The 17,554-nt window shown below is 32.0% G+C and overlaps 1 protein-coding gene across 4 annotated transcripts in view; it reads left to right on the forward strand.

Annotated features, from left to right (window-relative positions):
- The first annotated feature begins 201 nt into the window (after positions 1–201).
- The window catches only part of LOC138311169 (band 3 anion transport protein-like), a 68,140-nt gene continuing 50,787 nt past the window's right edge, over positions 202–17,554 (forward strand). For 3 of the 4 annotated variants that reach the window (XM_069252641.1, XM_069252646.1, XM_069252645.1), the window contains exon 1: positions 202–255. The gene's annotated coding sequence lies outside the window, so the exon portion shown is untranslated. Of the gene's footprint in view, positions 256–10,837; positions 10,995–17,554 lie in introns of those variants that run through there. The other variant, XM_069252643.1, reaches the window with a different exon arrangement.

Raw genomic sequence — 17,554 nt, forward strand, 5'->3', positions numbered from 1 at the left:
TTATTTATATTAGATATACTTATATATGTAATTTTCAAATATATAACTATAATATATGATTATGAAATTCAAGAAATACCGTACAAATGTTTATTTTCAACATAATTACAAACTAAATTGATTCAAATACCGGAAATCTTTCCTATCAATTTCGTTTCGTTTTGTGTTTCCGATCTAGTAGGTTTGTAAATTAGATCTCCCATAAGCTACTTCCGGTTTACTCATCCGAGTAGTTACTTCACTGTTTATGAGGGGGTAAGTTGCCGATTTTAATTATGTCTCCGTTTGATTATTTTTGTTTCGTCCATTTTTACTGTATTTTATAAATTATCTGCTCACTGCAATACATGTCACACTATTTGACCCCATGACAAGAAAGGGCATGTCTCTCGTAATGTCGACGTTCAGACTCGCCTCTGTGAGGTTGTCTGCAGCCGGGAACTTTCATTTTTTTATCAATTGATGTTCTGGTGGCCCTACATCTATTAGGGGTAATTCGCAGTCTTTCGTGCTTAATTCAACGATTGAAATATAGTAATTAACACTTAATCTAAAATTAAACGCTATTGGCAGTAGGGTTCACTGATTTTGGCAGATTGCCCTCGATATTTTTTATTTGGTTGTAACAGTACATTGCTACATACAGCTCTTTTAACTAAAACAACCACTGTTTGTGGAACAGTCGACGAAATATGAATCATAATACCAAATCGATATTATTGTTGACATTAAACACAAATATGACACAGCATTTAAACATTTAGATGTGTCTATATGAAAATGTACATGTATCATTGAACAAATCCAAAAAGTCCTTTAAATCATAATTTTTGAAATTTTGGTATTTTTTTTACCACATTTGTGGCTCTGTTTTATATGCTTCAAACAAGATGACAATAGTGTTTTCAGGAAAGTTTGTCTTTTAGTGAATGAATTTCATGTCATCTTTCAGTTTATCCGAGATATTGTTGAGATTAGATTTAAGTGACAATTAAATCTAAGAGTACATTAGCACATATGTATCGCTGTCCGATATTACACATTGTGGTTGCATGTCTTGTATGCAGAACTCTGACCCATGCTACTAGAGTATAGCAACCTTTGTTTTAACTACCTAATTGCTTTTACACTAGTGTGTTTACCGTATATGGACTATATGCATGTGCATGCTCCTGCAGTCTAAAAAACAATTTCATCAACTTCTCCGTGGTTATGTAATGGGTATTAATTAACTTACACAAAGACATTGGCTTTGGGTATGAGTACAGCGTACATATTGTACATGCTAATGGTATTGCTATACAATTAGGAATATCAACGGTTTCAATTAAAATACTTCACAATGTCGTTTTATACGTTTCATAAGAAATATAGAATAATTTATTAAATTAAATGCCATCTTTTGCTTCATGGTTATGTAACAGAATAAGCCTCACTTATTGTAAACTGACGATAAAGTTAAAACTTGTATGTCTACAAGTAGAATATCATCTCTTACTAACAAAAACATAGTATCTGATTAAATACTGACGATAAAGTTAAAACTTGAATGTCTACAAGTAGAATATCTCTTACTAACAAAAACATAGTATATGAATAAATACTGACGATATAGTTAAAACTTGAATGTCTACAAGTAGAATATTTATCCCCTACTAACATACAGGTGAGGTATGTGTTCAAGCCGTATATATACAGTTGATCAACTGATAGAGTTGAAGAGTAGGTCTCTGTGGACAAAAGGATATTGTAGCTATGTGAGTAAATTTTTACCAGGGTTAGATACATGAAATACAGATAAAGGAGAAAACAGCTTCGCAAAAAATCGAAGCTTCGCAAAAAATCACAACTGATATAGACAAAATGGTTGTATATATAAATAAATTTTGCAGTCAACCGAATTTACAATGTATATGTACATGTAACCAAGTATAGGCTGACATTTTACAGATTTTAAAAATATTATGGAGTGTATACGCTGGATAGTATGTATATGTATATAAATATTTATGATTGTTTGAAATAGCTAACAAATGCAAGACATATCTGGATCTGATGAAAAAGTTTATTTAATTATGAGTTTCCGGTATGTAGTGAAAACAAATTGACATTTATATATAGATACTATAACAGGTGTCTTGTTCTTGTATATTTCATAGCATCTATTGATTTACACAGTAGTCAAATTCTGTTTGCCCTGCATATGATATGGTGAAACCTGAGGGACCCATTAAAAGATATTACAGGAGTTAATTATGGAACACATCTATAAGGTAAAGGATATTCCAAGCAAAGCTGTTGAGATAACAAATAAGGAAGTTAAGTGGGACCAGACCTAATAATTTTATAACAATATATTATCCATCCTTGTTCAACACATAGAGTGATCGAATCATATTATAGTGAAAAAAACATTTTGATAGTCTGATATTCTCTATATATAGTGTAGGCATGAGTCAATCAACCCTGAAATGTCTGTGCAAATGGAATGAATTACCTCCCCTTATTTCAAAGAGTCCGGACATTTTTAAAATAATTATTAATGAATTACCTCCCCTTATTATAATATTTGAATTCTAGAGCTCAGCAACCTAAAAATCATTGATGAACAATCTCTTGATTAGACAGAAATCTGAAACATCAGAAAGGTTACTATAACCATTTAGTTAATGTTTTTAATATCAGTTAAAGATGCTCCACCGCCGACAGACCATAAATGATACTCATCATTTGAACAACAATTGGTGTTTAATAGTGTATATATATATGTCTAATTAACACAAAAAATAATATATTATAATAATATAAAATAATGTATTTTGCTTTTGGTGCATGCGCAGTTAGAACTTCATTCTATATAGAACATAGTGCCACAGATTTTTTTCGGGATGCAATTAATTATTTAAGCTCAAACTTTCCAATGGTGAGTGATAATGGTGTTAAGTAAGTAACTTTTGTAACCGAAGAAAAATACCAAATCATCTGATAGTGGTGAAACGGTATACCGCGGTGTAGTAGAACCGCAGTATTACATGCTCGGTTTGGTACACGGTATTGTCAACACAAAGTACAGTACATGCACAGTGGGTGGAAAGGTTTTCTATGGGTGTCTTTTTCACTGTACGGCAGTTACACAAGTCCGATAACAACGAGTCTCTGATTGGTCATGCGGCCGTCATTGTGACCCAATCGCAAGCCGCCTTCATAAAATCAATCTTTTGACAGAAAATGGAGAAGGCATCGTCTGTACATTTGAGAGATGCTTCAGCAATAGAGCATCGTACCGTTTTGCAGTTTGGAAACAATTTGGTTTTAGAACAAAGGACGCCACGGCAGCTATATGCCGTAAATGTTATACGGATGTTCCATATAAGCATGGCAATACATTAAACATGATATAGTGTGCCATCAGAGGGCCTACCTTTCTTGTGAAAACAAAGACAAACTTGTGTTCTTAAAAAATTTTGATCATTCCGGACAGTTTGCTGTGAGGTTTTGATTTTTGAATTCAATAACAGTTGACACTGAGCCTTATTCATCTCTTATCGCTTTTACATGTACCAAACTGAAAAAACTGAACCATCCACTCTATACCACAATACGTACCGAACCGTAGAGTATCTGTTAACCGTTTCACCCCTATCATCTGATCCTTTTTTTGACGGTGAAAAAATACCATTTGTCAGAGGTAGAGCATCTTTAACTGCAGTTAAAACAATTGCTCTTAATAACTTATCTGATAGTTAATCTGGTAAGTTTATTTGGTAGTTCATCTAGTAGTTCCAGATACTAAAGTCACACTCGAGCCATTCTGATTAAAGACTCTATTGTAATGCTTGTGAAAAAAGGTTTTACCTAAAAGTCGATGATTTGGACAAACTTTGAAGACTTGTCAAAAAAATAATTCTTTTTAAATAGCATTTGTGACGTAATTGATCTAACACAAGTTTCAGTGCAAAACGAGTAAGAGCGATGAATTTTCCAGAAACGTGAATTCATGTCTGGAGTTAAACATACAGTTGTCATTTCCATGGCCGGTTCTTAATATAGAGCTTTACTTAATGGAAGATAAGGCGGATGTACTAAATGTGTCCCGACTTTAGATTATATTGCAAAAAAAAAAAAGACAAGTTCTGACTAATCTTCACATGAAAACACCCAACAGACAAAATTGTTTTAGCTTTATTGAATTTTTGACCACATCCTTCTTAGACCTGTGATATCCTAGAATTCTTTACAATCATTTACATGAGTTATTGATCTGTTCTAATCCTATTGGTCTAAGACATGACGAATGATGTAATAGGGATTCGTGTGCCCTGTAAATCTAAAGTCACAAGGAATATATTCTGTTGACCTCTCAGTGTCAGGTTCATTCCATCAGGTGAACAGTTTCACATTCATAAAATCTTGTATTGATGTATAAAGGATTGATCTGATGAACTGTCAACTGTCAGATACTGTTTAATTTTAATATTTGCTGGTATGTATTGAAAATTCAAAGAATTTATTCTGAATCACCTTTAAAATTTTCTATGGAGACGAAAGCTTGTTGTAACCTAAAATGCTATTTAACTCATTCACCCATAAAACTTCATAATGAACGAGTTAATTAGAGTGTTCACTGCCTAATTTAACGTGAAGTTAGAACATGCAATATCATAGATACTTTTGATTGTTAGTGTACATGTACTTGAATGTGCATTTTACTGCTCATCAATACTCTAATTGATGCCTAAAATTCAAAGCCAAATATACATTATTTAATTGCAAGGTCAATGTTCAATTAGGAGATCATTTGAAAATAAAATCTATTATTTAAAAATAAAATCTGTTATCTTTTTTAAGTCATGTAGTATATAAATGAGGTAAGTCATCTAAAAATATGATATTTAAATGTTAAGTACACCTTGTCCTAAACGTCATCAATCAAAAATATCTATTGTAAAAAACAATTGTAAGATTGTAAAATGTAAAATGTAGATGTCATTGGTCTCTAGCATTCAATTAGGAGCAGACTGATGATATTGTTCACAAAAACAAATGTCTATAGATAGTACCTTATTTTAGAGTTACAGCAGACTGTTTGGCTGGTGAAAAGACGTCAGATTTCCAATGCACCCCCAGGTTCGTCTTCTGGTCTAGAAAGCTTTCATATTCAATCAAAAAGTAGTTAAGAGTTCAGAGTTTAGGCGTCAACATTTATTTGTGTATTGCATTGTTGTGTTGTTATTTTTCCGTCATACCGCCATTGGGTTCAGCATTTCACCACTATTTCAGCATCATTTGCCCGTGGGGTAGGTTTATTTTAGTCATTATAAGGTGTGTTTCTCCTCTAGGGCTGGTGACACTCTGACCAAATTATATTATTGATAAATAAACTGTTTTACCTAAATTTTTGTGGTTTTAGGCGAAATCTGACATGGGTTATGATTATACTCTGATAAGCTGATCCATCCTGGTGAATCTTTCTTTGTTTATAAATGTTAAGGGTAATGTATTCATGTAGTGGTTTGTGTTTATCTCATGATAAAATGGATCCTAATTTATACATCATCTGTAAAAAATTTAAAAACTATGGTTGAAATCTGGATGTAATCTGTCAAAGAAAAGAAGAAGTACATCTCTCAATAAGTGTGTTAATGTATACAAACAGATGTTTTGTTCATGTAAAATATCTTCAGGTGAATTGGACCTGAACTGTTTGCATGAAATTGACTTGAATTTGAACGGAATTGACACTTTTAACTACAAGTTGTATCTATTGTGCATATTTTATCTGACAAAGATTGTCAGTGTTGGAAATTGGTCATTTTTAACTCTTTCTACCTTGAAATTACAAAGTAAAGCATGGTATATGTATGTAGTTTTGTTTTACTGTTTAAACTAAACTAAAATATCATTGATGATAGAGGTACCTTCCCTGAATTTAAAGAACTATCTCCCCTGGTTATATCATGATGATCCAGTTATCTCCCGTGATTTAAAAAAAATCTTTGATGCTTCAGTATTATTGATGATCAAGTTACCTCCCCTGTTTATAGATAACTTTGACACTAAAAGATCATTGATGAATTACCTCCCCTGATTAGATGAATTTCGCACACTTAAGTATCATTGATGAATGAGTTATCTCCCCTGACTATAAAGAACTTTGACACTAGAGGTCTATTGTCGTATAGTGAAAGATGGACTAGGTGAACAGTTTCCTTATTTTATTTCCTTTGATAAGGATATTCAATGAATTTACATATCTATCTCCCCTTAAGGGGTCTGATAGGAAATTTTAGTGAATTACCTCCCCTATATATCCTGAGAGATCTTTGACAAATTGCCTCTTCTCTGAAAAAAAGGTATGAAACTTAATAAAAATGATCATTTCTGAACTACCTCCTTGAATTATAATCATAACTATCATCATCATCATCATCATCATCATCATCATCATCATCATCATTCATTCATCATCATATCATCATCATCATCATCATCATCATCATCATCATCATTTTGTTCTTCATATTCTCATCTTTCTCATCATTCATAAACAATGCCACCACTATCCTAAGTAAGGTGACTTTAATTTAGGTCCTTATATTATTATAATGATTTTAAGCATTGTTTGAGAAACCCATCACATGATTGCTGATTCACTATCTGAAGTGATTTACTTGAGCCAGGGCCAGTTGTGACAGCCATGTGTAATATTACGGACGTGTTGACATGTGTCGGTGTGAATCATCCCCCATACATTTATACCTTATGAACATGGAAAAGGATGTATTAATATGCAGAATAGGCTGTCCTTAACATAAGCTCTTGTTATATAGTGACATTTGTGTATCACGAATAATTAACGGTGTTTTAATTATCTTTAAAGTGAAATTAATAGTTGAGTTGATAATTGTATTAAAATTCAAATATGTAAGTATGACACATTGTATATTATGATTCAACATATTTGAATTTTAACCCCCAATTCAGACATATTTTGGTAACATTTAGTTTTACAGCTCCGCATCTAAGGGAATTTCCCTGGTGCAATTGGGTATTTTTTTCTGTATAAATTGCTTAAGTTATTTATATATCCTAAATAGCCTTACAGAGTTGTCACTGAAAATGCCAAATTTTATAATGTGTGAAAACAGAAACTTTTATTAAATCATCTGAATTGGACTTATGTCTTTGTGTTATTGTATAAAATGTATATAAAACGATGTTAATAAGGACTTACTAGAGTGAAATATTGCTTCAGACTAATCGAACAACAAAAATAAATACCTGACCTTGACTTTCAATCAAACACTATTCTGATTAGTAATTGGAGGCCATTGGTCCAGAGATAGGCTAATAGTAATTGAAGGCCATTGGTCCAGAGATAGGCTAATAGATTAATGCTCTATTGGTCTAAAATAAATAACCTTGAAGATATATTTTAGCTTTTGTACAAGGTTACAGTAGTAAAATATGTTAATTGTTTTCATAACAAAGTTTCTGTTTATGAGCTCAGAGATAATATTTTCTGTGGTATTGTTTGTCAAGAAGCATGATAAAATGAACGACCCATAAAAATAAATTGAAAATTTGTCAAAATGCATGAAGTATAATAAATATGTACAGTATAGTAAAAATATGATGTTTCTCAAACTACTAGGTACATTATTTGTATACATCTGTAGTCTACAGACATATAAAAACGTCTTGTTGATTGACAATCTTTCAAAAGAATCCCAACTATGCAAATCATGCCTTTAATGTCGATTATTATTTGTTTAGAATCTGGAAATAAAAATTAACAACAATTGTTAAGCTATACATTTTACAGGAACCATGTACGATATGACCTATAGGGCCTGTAGGGTTGTATTATGATGAGGTAATAAACATTTGGGCGAAGACAGATTGGAATTGCTACGGGCCAAAGTTTTATTACTTATATAAGCTACAAAACATTGCTTCTGGAAATAAATTGTTGGTTAACAGAATTTAGTATGATACATTCCACCAGGAAGAGTTCTAGACGTGCTGACATTCCTAGGGATGAAAACAGGTTGGTAAAAAACTACAGATCTACATTATGATGAACGATTATTTATATTCTATACTTTGCTTTATTCAATCAGACAAAATGATTTATGTGTAAAACTTTCCAAAACCTGTTTTAATATTTTAATTAAGAGAAATCCTTTTTAAATAAGTGAATTAAAAATGTTTTTTTTTTACCCTTGGTATGTAAAATTTATCCTTCGTAATATCTGTATGTCTATTACATATAATTATGTATATCAATCATTTTATTATTAATAGTGTAATAAAACATAGATTAGTGTACATTTAAAGTAAACAATGTTTTTATGAGATATTGTAAATATTTCACAATGTGACAAAATAGATTTATTTTACTTTAATTCATTATAAGTAGGTTATTAATAAATATATATACAGTGATTACTTCATTCCTTGATGATATTGCAGAATAAAAAAAAACTTGACTTTATTTCTGTAGCCATATTAAATGACTTATTGTATTTTATTTTCTGATATTTTCGTAGTATAATATCTGACAACAAGTGGCAGGTAGACTAAGAGCAGGCTGTTGTCATTGGTTTTGCAGTTTAGCTCCACCACACTATAGAGACAGTGGTTTAGGAGGGAACAGAGATAACTGTTTGTTTGACATATATCAATGATAGATAAGGTGCTTAAGGCAATTATTTGGTTTTCGTTCAAACTGTTAACAGGACAAACTTACAGTAGAAGAATCTTAAAGAACTGTGTATACACTGTGTACTAGTACTGTACCAAATGTATGTATACACAAAGTGTATATGTTTGCACTTCCTAGTAATAATCTGCTTTAGAGTTTTAAAAACCTGATCACTTAAAATGCAAGACTGGAGCAGAAGCTTTATACATATTGATATTAGCCATGTGTTATAGTTTGTTGGTTGTTTGGTGGGGCTTACTTCTTATGACAATAAGGGTCACTTAAGGCCAGCCTCACCTGTATGCAATATCTGTGTCTTTTGGGAGCTAGGCTATGGTAATTTAGCTGTGTCTTTATGTAAACGTAAACCTCTTGCCCAATTTATAATGCTTACATTCTGAAGTATGCCACTCGGTCACATTATACTGCTACATATTAGATAATGGATGAAGAAGCAGGAGCAGAAACTATTGCATTACTGCTGTTGTTACTAAATTTTTAGCTCACCTGTGCTTATGTCATAGCGTGGCATCGTCCATCGTCCGTCCGTCAACATTTCCTTTAAATTGCTACTAGTCTTAGAGTTCTGCATGGATTGTACCCAAATTTGGCAAGAAACATCCTTTGGTGAAGGGGAACAGAGTTTATGTAATTTTTGGCTCTGATTCCCAAGGGGGTGGGAGGGGCGGGGCCAAATAGGGGAAATAGAGGTTAGTCCTTTAAGTTGCTACTAGTTATATCTATGCTATATATCTTACATTGAAACACGCTGAAACTTAGTGAGTATATATTAACTCTACAAGGCAGATTACATGGGTAAACGACGATGACATATTGAAATGTATTTTGACAATCAAGATCCTATAACAAGAGGATTTGAACATTCCTGTATACACTTTACACGCCAAATGGCCATTATACACGAAATATTACTTTACAGAATTTGTAAACTTAACAAAATACCATTATAGAATTCATACACATATTTAAATGTGGCTTTAAGCCCTACACACTTTCTCTCACAGATAAGATCATATGTTGTACACTTTCCATATGCATCTGATAGGAGCAAGAATTCCCACTGTGTTGGAAATGAGTTGAAATGTTGATTTTATTTTTATATTTAGAAAATGAATTAAACAGTTTTACATATAAACAAGGTGTGTCTGGTTTTGCTAACTTTTGATGGATGAATATTCTGTTAAAGGTATAATTTGTATCCATCAAAAATCAGCTAGAGTGTGAAATGTAAATTATTTACATTTTAAGTTCTAAAATGAATATATGCCTAACAACTCGCCTCTCTGTCATAAGTAACAGCTATGTAGACATGTAGCATTTAAAAGTCAGAAACAGAATTATATACCCGTCGCCTCACTCACAATCTGAAGATTCATCATGCAGCATTGCAAATAGCAAAATGTACTTTATCTAATTTGCAAGTTACATGAAATGGTCATATTCATCTCTGTACATGCATCAATTTAAAGTACATCTGTACCATATATTTATACAAATCTATCAGTTAAAAAAATAAGAATTCTCAATCTTCATTTTGATAGGAGACCTGACAGTGGCCAAGGTTAAGATGTCCTAACATAATTTCAGCTGTCCTCCAACTTTGGGTCTTGAGTTTGAATCCAATGTGGGGCGGTTGATTACTATCCTTAGTCTTTACCACCGGACTGTGTTGGCAGAGTGGTTAAGGTGTCTGACATTTAATTATCAGTTACCCTGCATGTGTCCTGTTTCATGTGGTTGATTGGTTAAGGTGTCTAACTCTTTATTTGCTATATATCTCCTCCTACCTCTGTATGACAATTTCGAAGCCCATTTTTGATACAGGTATATGAATCGTAGCTTTGCTGAGTTTTCTTCTGTAACATACAGCTTGCATGGGAACCTGCTTAAGTTGTTTTCAGCGAAACAATGACTCAATAAAACATTTAGAGAATATTTACCTTTTGTTTGCGTGGTAAGAAACAGAACGCTCATACCTTGTCATTATCTCTGTGCCTTGCGGCTATAACGCTCCCGATCTATAAATATACTCTCGGGTTTACCTATCACTTCCAGGTATACAGGTTGAAGATAAAAGTCAATTTAAGGATTGTCAGTAACTGTATAATCACTGATGCATATATACATGTAGATCAATTGTCTTCAAAACAAAACTTGTAGACTGTACAGTGCTCAGCAGAATTTTTTGATGAGTTCTTTGAAACTGATGTTTTCACTGATATCGACAGAACATAAGTGGAAAGGTTGTCTATATCAGGACAAATTGGTAAGTACTTTTAAAGATGCTCCAATGCCGACAGTGCATAAACAATATTGATCATTTGGACCATAATTTGTTTAATTTTGCCTATGTTTTTTTCAGATCACTATAACAGTACATATAAAATCATTTGTTTTGCCTTCGTTGTCTGCACCATCGGAGTACCTCGATCATTCCATATTTTATAGTGACGTAGATTTTTATTTAGGACGTAACTTATCATTTTTCTGGGTAAACATGGCCTGATGTCTCCATTATGATAATTGGTATGTTATTCTGAAGCTCAAACTATTCAATGATGGGAAGTGGATAACCTTTGTTACAAAAGAAAAATACTAATTTTGCTGATCTCGTTTTTGATAAATAAACAGTACCATTTGTCAGAGGTGTAGCAGCTTTAATGATCAGCTTAGATTAAAGACCCAGGCAGTCAGGCCAACCTGTATATTGTAATAGTGTGTGGTTGTCAGTAAGTAATTGGACAGTTTTATAGTCATGTTTATACTTATTTACATGTAATTAACAATGTAAGCTTCCTAACTGTACCCAAAGAACTATTAATCAAAAATACCTGTGACCGAATTCATATAGGTGTATTGTAATTTGGAAAACAGGTGAGTCAATAATTAGGTACACGTGCACTAAAAATTATACATTTGGTAATAACTATTTATAGGCTGTGTGTAAAAGAGAGTAGTGAAATTACAAATTTCTACTTAAATTCTCTGAGTGACATCTCTATATAATCACGAAAAAATTGGTAAAAATAAAAATTAAGGAAAGTTTGGTACCCGCTGTATTTTTGCATGTGACAGAGTTATCTGCCTTTGGAGGTATAGGAATTAATGTTGTGGCATCATGTGTTTGCAAGCAATACCTAATATAAGATGCAAAGACTGAATATAAATATAAGTTAATTTTACAAATAACATATTTTAAATTTTGTAAATATGAAATCCTTGCTTAACATTATTATACTCCTCTGAGAAGTCAAAATTTTCTTGTATTAAACTTTTTTTCTGATATAGATTTTTGGAAATAGGAGTTCATACCATGAAAGAAAATGGAAGAAAAAACATATGTCCGTGTGCTCGTTTTTGAGCTATTGTCACTCAAAGATACCAAAATGACAAAATAGTGGATTTTATTGGAATTCAGCCGTTTTGACCACATACACTACTAGAATTTAAAGCCACAATTCCCTAATGAGGTGTTCGATATGTATGAATGTTTGTAGAATTTATTTTCAAGTATTCTTCATTAAAAATATACCAGTTATGATTAATAAGAGTCATATTTTTTCTCAAAATAACAACATATGCTACCCCTACCCCTTAATTTTGAGCTCCAAAATGCACCATTTTCAGCCATTTTTGTCAAATTTAACCATTTATAGAAAAAGTTTTGGTATTAAACTTTTGTCAATAGTTTGCATATCAATAGGGAAAGGGTTGTTCTTTCTTAATCAGGCAGAAAAATGGGGGGTCCGTGTGCTTACTTTTTTGCCCCATTTAAATATTTGTTATTTTTCAATATTTTTGACTAAAAAATAAAAGTGCTCAAATTACCATTAAATGTAGAAATAAAGTGACAAAAGTGTTTCATTCCACACATTAATGTTCAATATTTTAATTACCATGAATCAAGTGAAGATTTACATCAAAAATTAACTCGATACAGCTGAAAATGCTGACGCGGTGATGATTTAAGTAAAAACAATTTAAGAAAAAAATGGGAAAACGGTGGCTCTACTCAAAGCCAAAAACGACACAATTTCAAAAATGGCCGCCAAATGGGCGATTTCTTAAAAACGCTGTGTAAAAAAAATCTACTAAAAACAGAAATGTAATTTTTTGACAAAATTTGCTACAGACCACATGCTAGAGATATTGATAAATCGTGTTTGAAAATCTCATAACGTTTTTGATCTATGTCGAAACGAGACTTTAACGGGACTGAAACCACAGAAGAATACATCCTTAACATTATTATATAATCCCAAGCTAATACTTGTGACCTAGCTATAATTTCAATTTTCAATTTTTGCTCTCTTGGTGCCGTTAAATATTTTTTTCATTAATTAATTTATGTTGGAGTTATATGTTAAGCACAAATTTAATTTTGCCTGTCACTTAGGATTGTATTGTTCATATTAATACAATACAATTTGATATGATCTGTAGAGAATAATATACGTATTGAACATGGAAAAGAAAATCAAAGGATGAGTAAATGCAATTTATATGAAAATTTAAAGTAACACATATTAAAAGTACATGTACTTTAGATCCAAAAATGTCAATTCAGGTACTGAAACAATTAAAACAAGAATATCAATTTGAATTAATGAAATGATAAAATATGTAAAATGAAATAGTACAATAGTATTTGTCCTGTACGTGTGTTCTACGTGTGGTCTATACACAAGTTTACAGTAAAAGTACCCGTGAACTCTGAGCTCTACATTTACATAATGTATATGAGAAAATTAGCTGCTAGCTCCTCTGATAATTGTCTCTTCTGTATTACACAGCTGAGTGTAGCCCACACCTTTATTTATTTTTTCAGATCTTTTAAAGGTCTGTATTAACAATGAAACTTAATTAAAAACTGCAAGTTTGCAAGATCTGTTATCTCACCAATAAAATGCATGGAAAGACTTGGTGTTGATTATTTTATATAGAACATCGACCATATGCTTACTTTTACAGCTATTGTATTGAAATATTAAGTCTTTATTTATTTGTGATTCACTGCACCTGTAGACATGCTAATTAACTCCCATACAAACAGAATCGGTAAAAAGAATACTGTATATTAACATAATCGTAAAGAAATGGCATATTGATATATTGATATGGCATATTGTTAAAAAAGTGTCAGATAAAGTTAAACCTTTTGATAAAGACCTAAAAAGGCCAAAGAATATAACTGGCAGCCTTAAGTTTGTAGTCTTAAATTATTACATAGTCAAGTTATATTGAAACTAGCCTTAGCTTGAATCCCTAGAAAACTGTCAATAAGTATTTATTTTTATGTAGAACGAGGTAGTTGCTAATTGAAGACAGCTTGGTTTTACTGCAGTTTAACAATAATGATAATAATTGATTTATTGATAGCTCACCTCACACATGGTCAAGACAAATTTTACAATTGTAGTACTCGCGCAGAATGTGTTAAAAACATCCAGATCTTGCATAAATGAAAGACCATTTCATTATGTTTCAACAATTATCAACAATCATTAAATACTAGGATCTACGCATGTACATGAGTAAATTTTATCTTGTGAGACTAGCTGTTAATTAATTAGCTCAAAATGTAATCAAGTTTAAATAAAGTCAATTGTTAGTAATATTATTCATTTATATTCATAAATTATTTAGGAGCTTGTAATTTTAAATTTCAGGATGTTGTGGTTTTATGATTTGCACATCAATAATGAAAGCATTTGAATGATTTCACATTGATTTACTGATGATGTAACTGTGACAGACAAAAACGTCACAGTTCCTCTCTTTAGATCACCTGAGACAAAGTCTCAAGTGACCTATTCTAATCGCCTTTTGTCCGTTGTCGTGCGTCGTCCGTCGTATGTCCGTAAACAATTTACATTTTCGACTTCTTCTCAAAAACAAATTTTGAAATGAAAATGAAATGAAAATGAAATTCTGCCCAAACCTTCTAAGGCATAAGGCCAATCAAAATTGTGAATTATATGACTCATTTCCTTTTACAAATGACCAAATAATGCTCAAAATGTGTTTTCCCTATATCAACTATAGTAAACTTACCCCCCCCGGGGGTTAAGTTTACTATAGTTTATAAAGGGAAAACACATTTTTGAGCATTATTTGGTCATTTGTAAAAGGAAATGAGTCATAAATGTTGTCAGAAATATCCCTATGTAATGGCCATTGAATCCTATTAATAAAATTTCCATGACTGACTCCCAGGGGCCTTAGGGATGGGGCCAAAAGGGGTCAAAAAAGCTAAAACTTCAAAAATCTTCATCTGAAATTCAGATTTGATGGAACCAAATACTCTTCATAGATTGGAAGTCTTAAGGCCCTTTACAAAAATTGTGAATTTCATGGCCCTGGGATCTCAGATTTTCCCCAGAGGAGGGGGTCAAAAATTTATTATAGTCTATATAGGGGTTAAATCTAGTCTATATAGGAAAAACACATTTATGAACATTATTTGCTTAGTTTTAATAGGAAATGAGTCAAACTGGGTTAGAATTATTAGCCTGAAATAGCATTTTAATATACCATATCCAAATTGGTCCTGGCTGACCCCCAGGGACCAGAGGGGCGGGGCCAAAATGGGTCAAAATGGCTAAAATTTCAAAAATCTTCTTCTGAATTCACAGGTTTGATGGAACCAAATAATCTCCATAGCTTAAAAAGTGAAATTAATAAAATCACTGACACTGACTGACTTCTAGTTTGGTTTTGTTGTTTAACGTTAGCAAAGCAAATTGGAATTTTAAACATAAGGTTTGGTAACATAATACACTAACTATCAAAATGAAGAACAAAAGATAAAATTTCTAATACGAAAGTTCAACTTTAAAGTTTATTTTAATTCGTAAATAATTTTTATAGATTTGAACCAACTTTGCAATGCTCTTTCTGTAGCAGCACTCAGGTGACCGTCAAGGCCTCTTGGGCCTCTTGTTATTACATTATGACATGATCAATTTGCATACAAAATCAAATAGAGAAACCTAGACAGTTTTCATAGATTTAGTGTGCGTCCATTTTGTGTAAAGTAAAATTGATTCCTCAATATAAGAAAGAGGGGCTCTTATTATAGGGATGGGGACGCTTATTGGGTCAAATATTAATACGATAGGTTGGTGATTTATATAATTAACTAGGCATGTACTTTCAATCTTATTGTTGACTTGAGATATATGGAGATATTGTTCTTTATTATTCTGTCTTACAAGATTTAAGATATGAGAAGATGGACTCAGATGATTGTGTACCTTATTTTTATCTCTATTGTCATTTTAAGATATATGAGATATTGTGGGCTGAGGCTTTTGTATTTTTTATCTTGTATATTGTCGAAGATTAAGTGTTATTGGGTCAGACTATAATTGGTCAAGGAGGTACATTTAATCTCATTGTTGATTTAAGATATGTTAAGATACTGTTAATTAAATTAAGGAACTATCCATTGTGATATTGTTATTGTCACCTGGGCCGGTGGGTATAAGGACAGGCCGTTGTACAGTTTGGTGTGACTTTCACTGCCCTCCTAATTACTTTATACCTTAAAGACCCTGTATCAATCACTGTGATATTTTCCCTGATTTTAATGCCTGTTGTAGTCCATTGTGTCCGCATATGGCCCTGGGGACGGTCTTTGTTGACCTGTTGACCACTGTCATATTATGTAACGTTATTAAATATTTTATTGGGGTAAGGGTGCATTCTTATCTATCTGCCTGACTCACCAGAAACTATCCAGATTGACCCTAAATACCAGACATTTTAAGTCCAGCACTTCACTCACAGAGGAAGTCTCTGTCAATCTATGGGTTGGTATTGTTTTACTTTGTCTATTTCTATAAAACTTTCGTTATATCATTACAAATTCAGGTATTATTGTAAGAAGATTTGAAGTTCGATAATTATATAGATTTGACTTATTTTTGTAACGGTTTTGCTTTAATTAAATAATGACATTCAGGAATAGAGCAGAATTGTATAAGAAGTCTAGCTTTCTCATGGGCTAATTGGTATAAATTGTTTCACTATGGCAGTATTTCTTTTAAACTTTTGTTATCAATTCCAGTGTTTATTTATAAATAAAATAAGTTTAAAATATAGATTGGGTTTGCTTTGATTACACAATTTTGCTCTATACTTAAATGTCATTCTGTCTGTCGATATTAGATGGTACATATTGTTTCCCTAGAGTATATAGACATTATCTCTATAAAAAACTTTTCAGTAATAAAAGGTTTAAAAGTTTAGATACTTTAATTATCTGTTCTTCTATTCCAATGTGATTCTCTAAGATATATTTTGATGAAATATTATGTGGACAACGCCGAACGGGACAGTTTTATGTATAAGGAATGGCCGGGGATGACTGTTTCCTAGATCATTAGAGGATTTGGTTGATTGTTAATATTAAACCATGTTATCATTTATATCTCTCCTTAACTATTATTCCAGATTATTTGTTATCTATGTTTAATTTTTATAAATTCCGTTTATGCTAACAATGTTAAATAGTAGTTAATAATTCCTGAGAGATTACTGTTGTTCAACCACATTATCAACTGTAATTGTGTATTTATTATAGACTTGGCGAAGGAAATGAGCCACAGAACAATATGTTGGTTTAGCGCTGATCAAAGACACAAAAGTTGGACAATGGACTTCTCGTGTTTTCATAGCTAATTATAGGCCTATAATACAGTAGTTGTTGATTGTTTACATAAATGTATTTCAGCCAGTTGACTGTTTTCATTGCGCAATTATCAACTATATGCAAAAACAAACAAATAATGGGGACCTTGTCTTGAAAGAACACATGATTTT

The sequence above is a fragment of the Argopecten irradians genome, chromosome 16 (genome assembly GCF_041381155.1).
Source record: "Argopecten irradians isolate NY chromosome 16, Ai_NY, whole genome shotgun sequence".
Taxonomy (NCBI): Eukaryota; Metazoa; Mollusca; class Bivalvia; order Pectinida; family Pectinidae; genus Argopecten; species Argopecten irradians.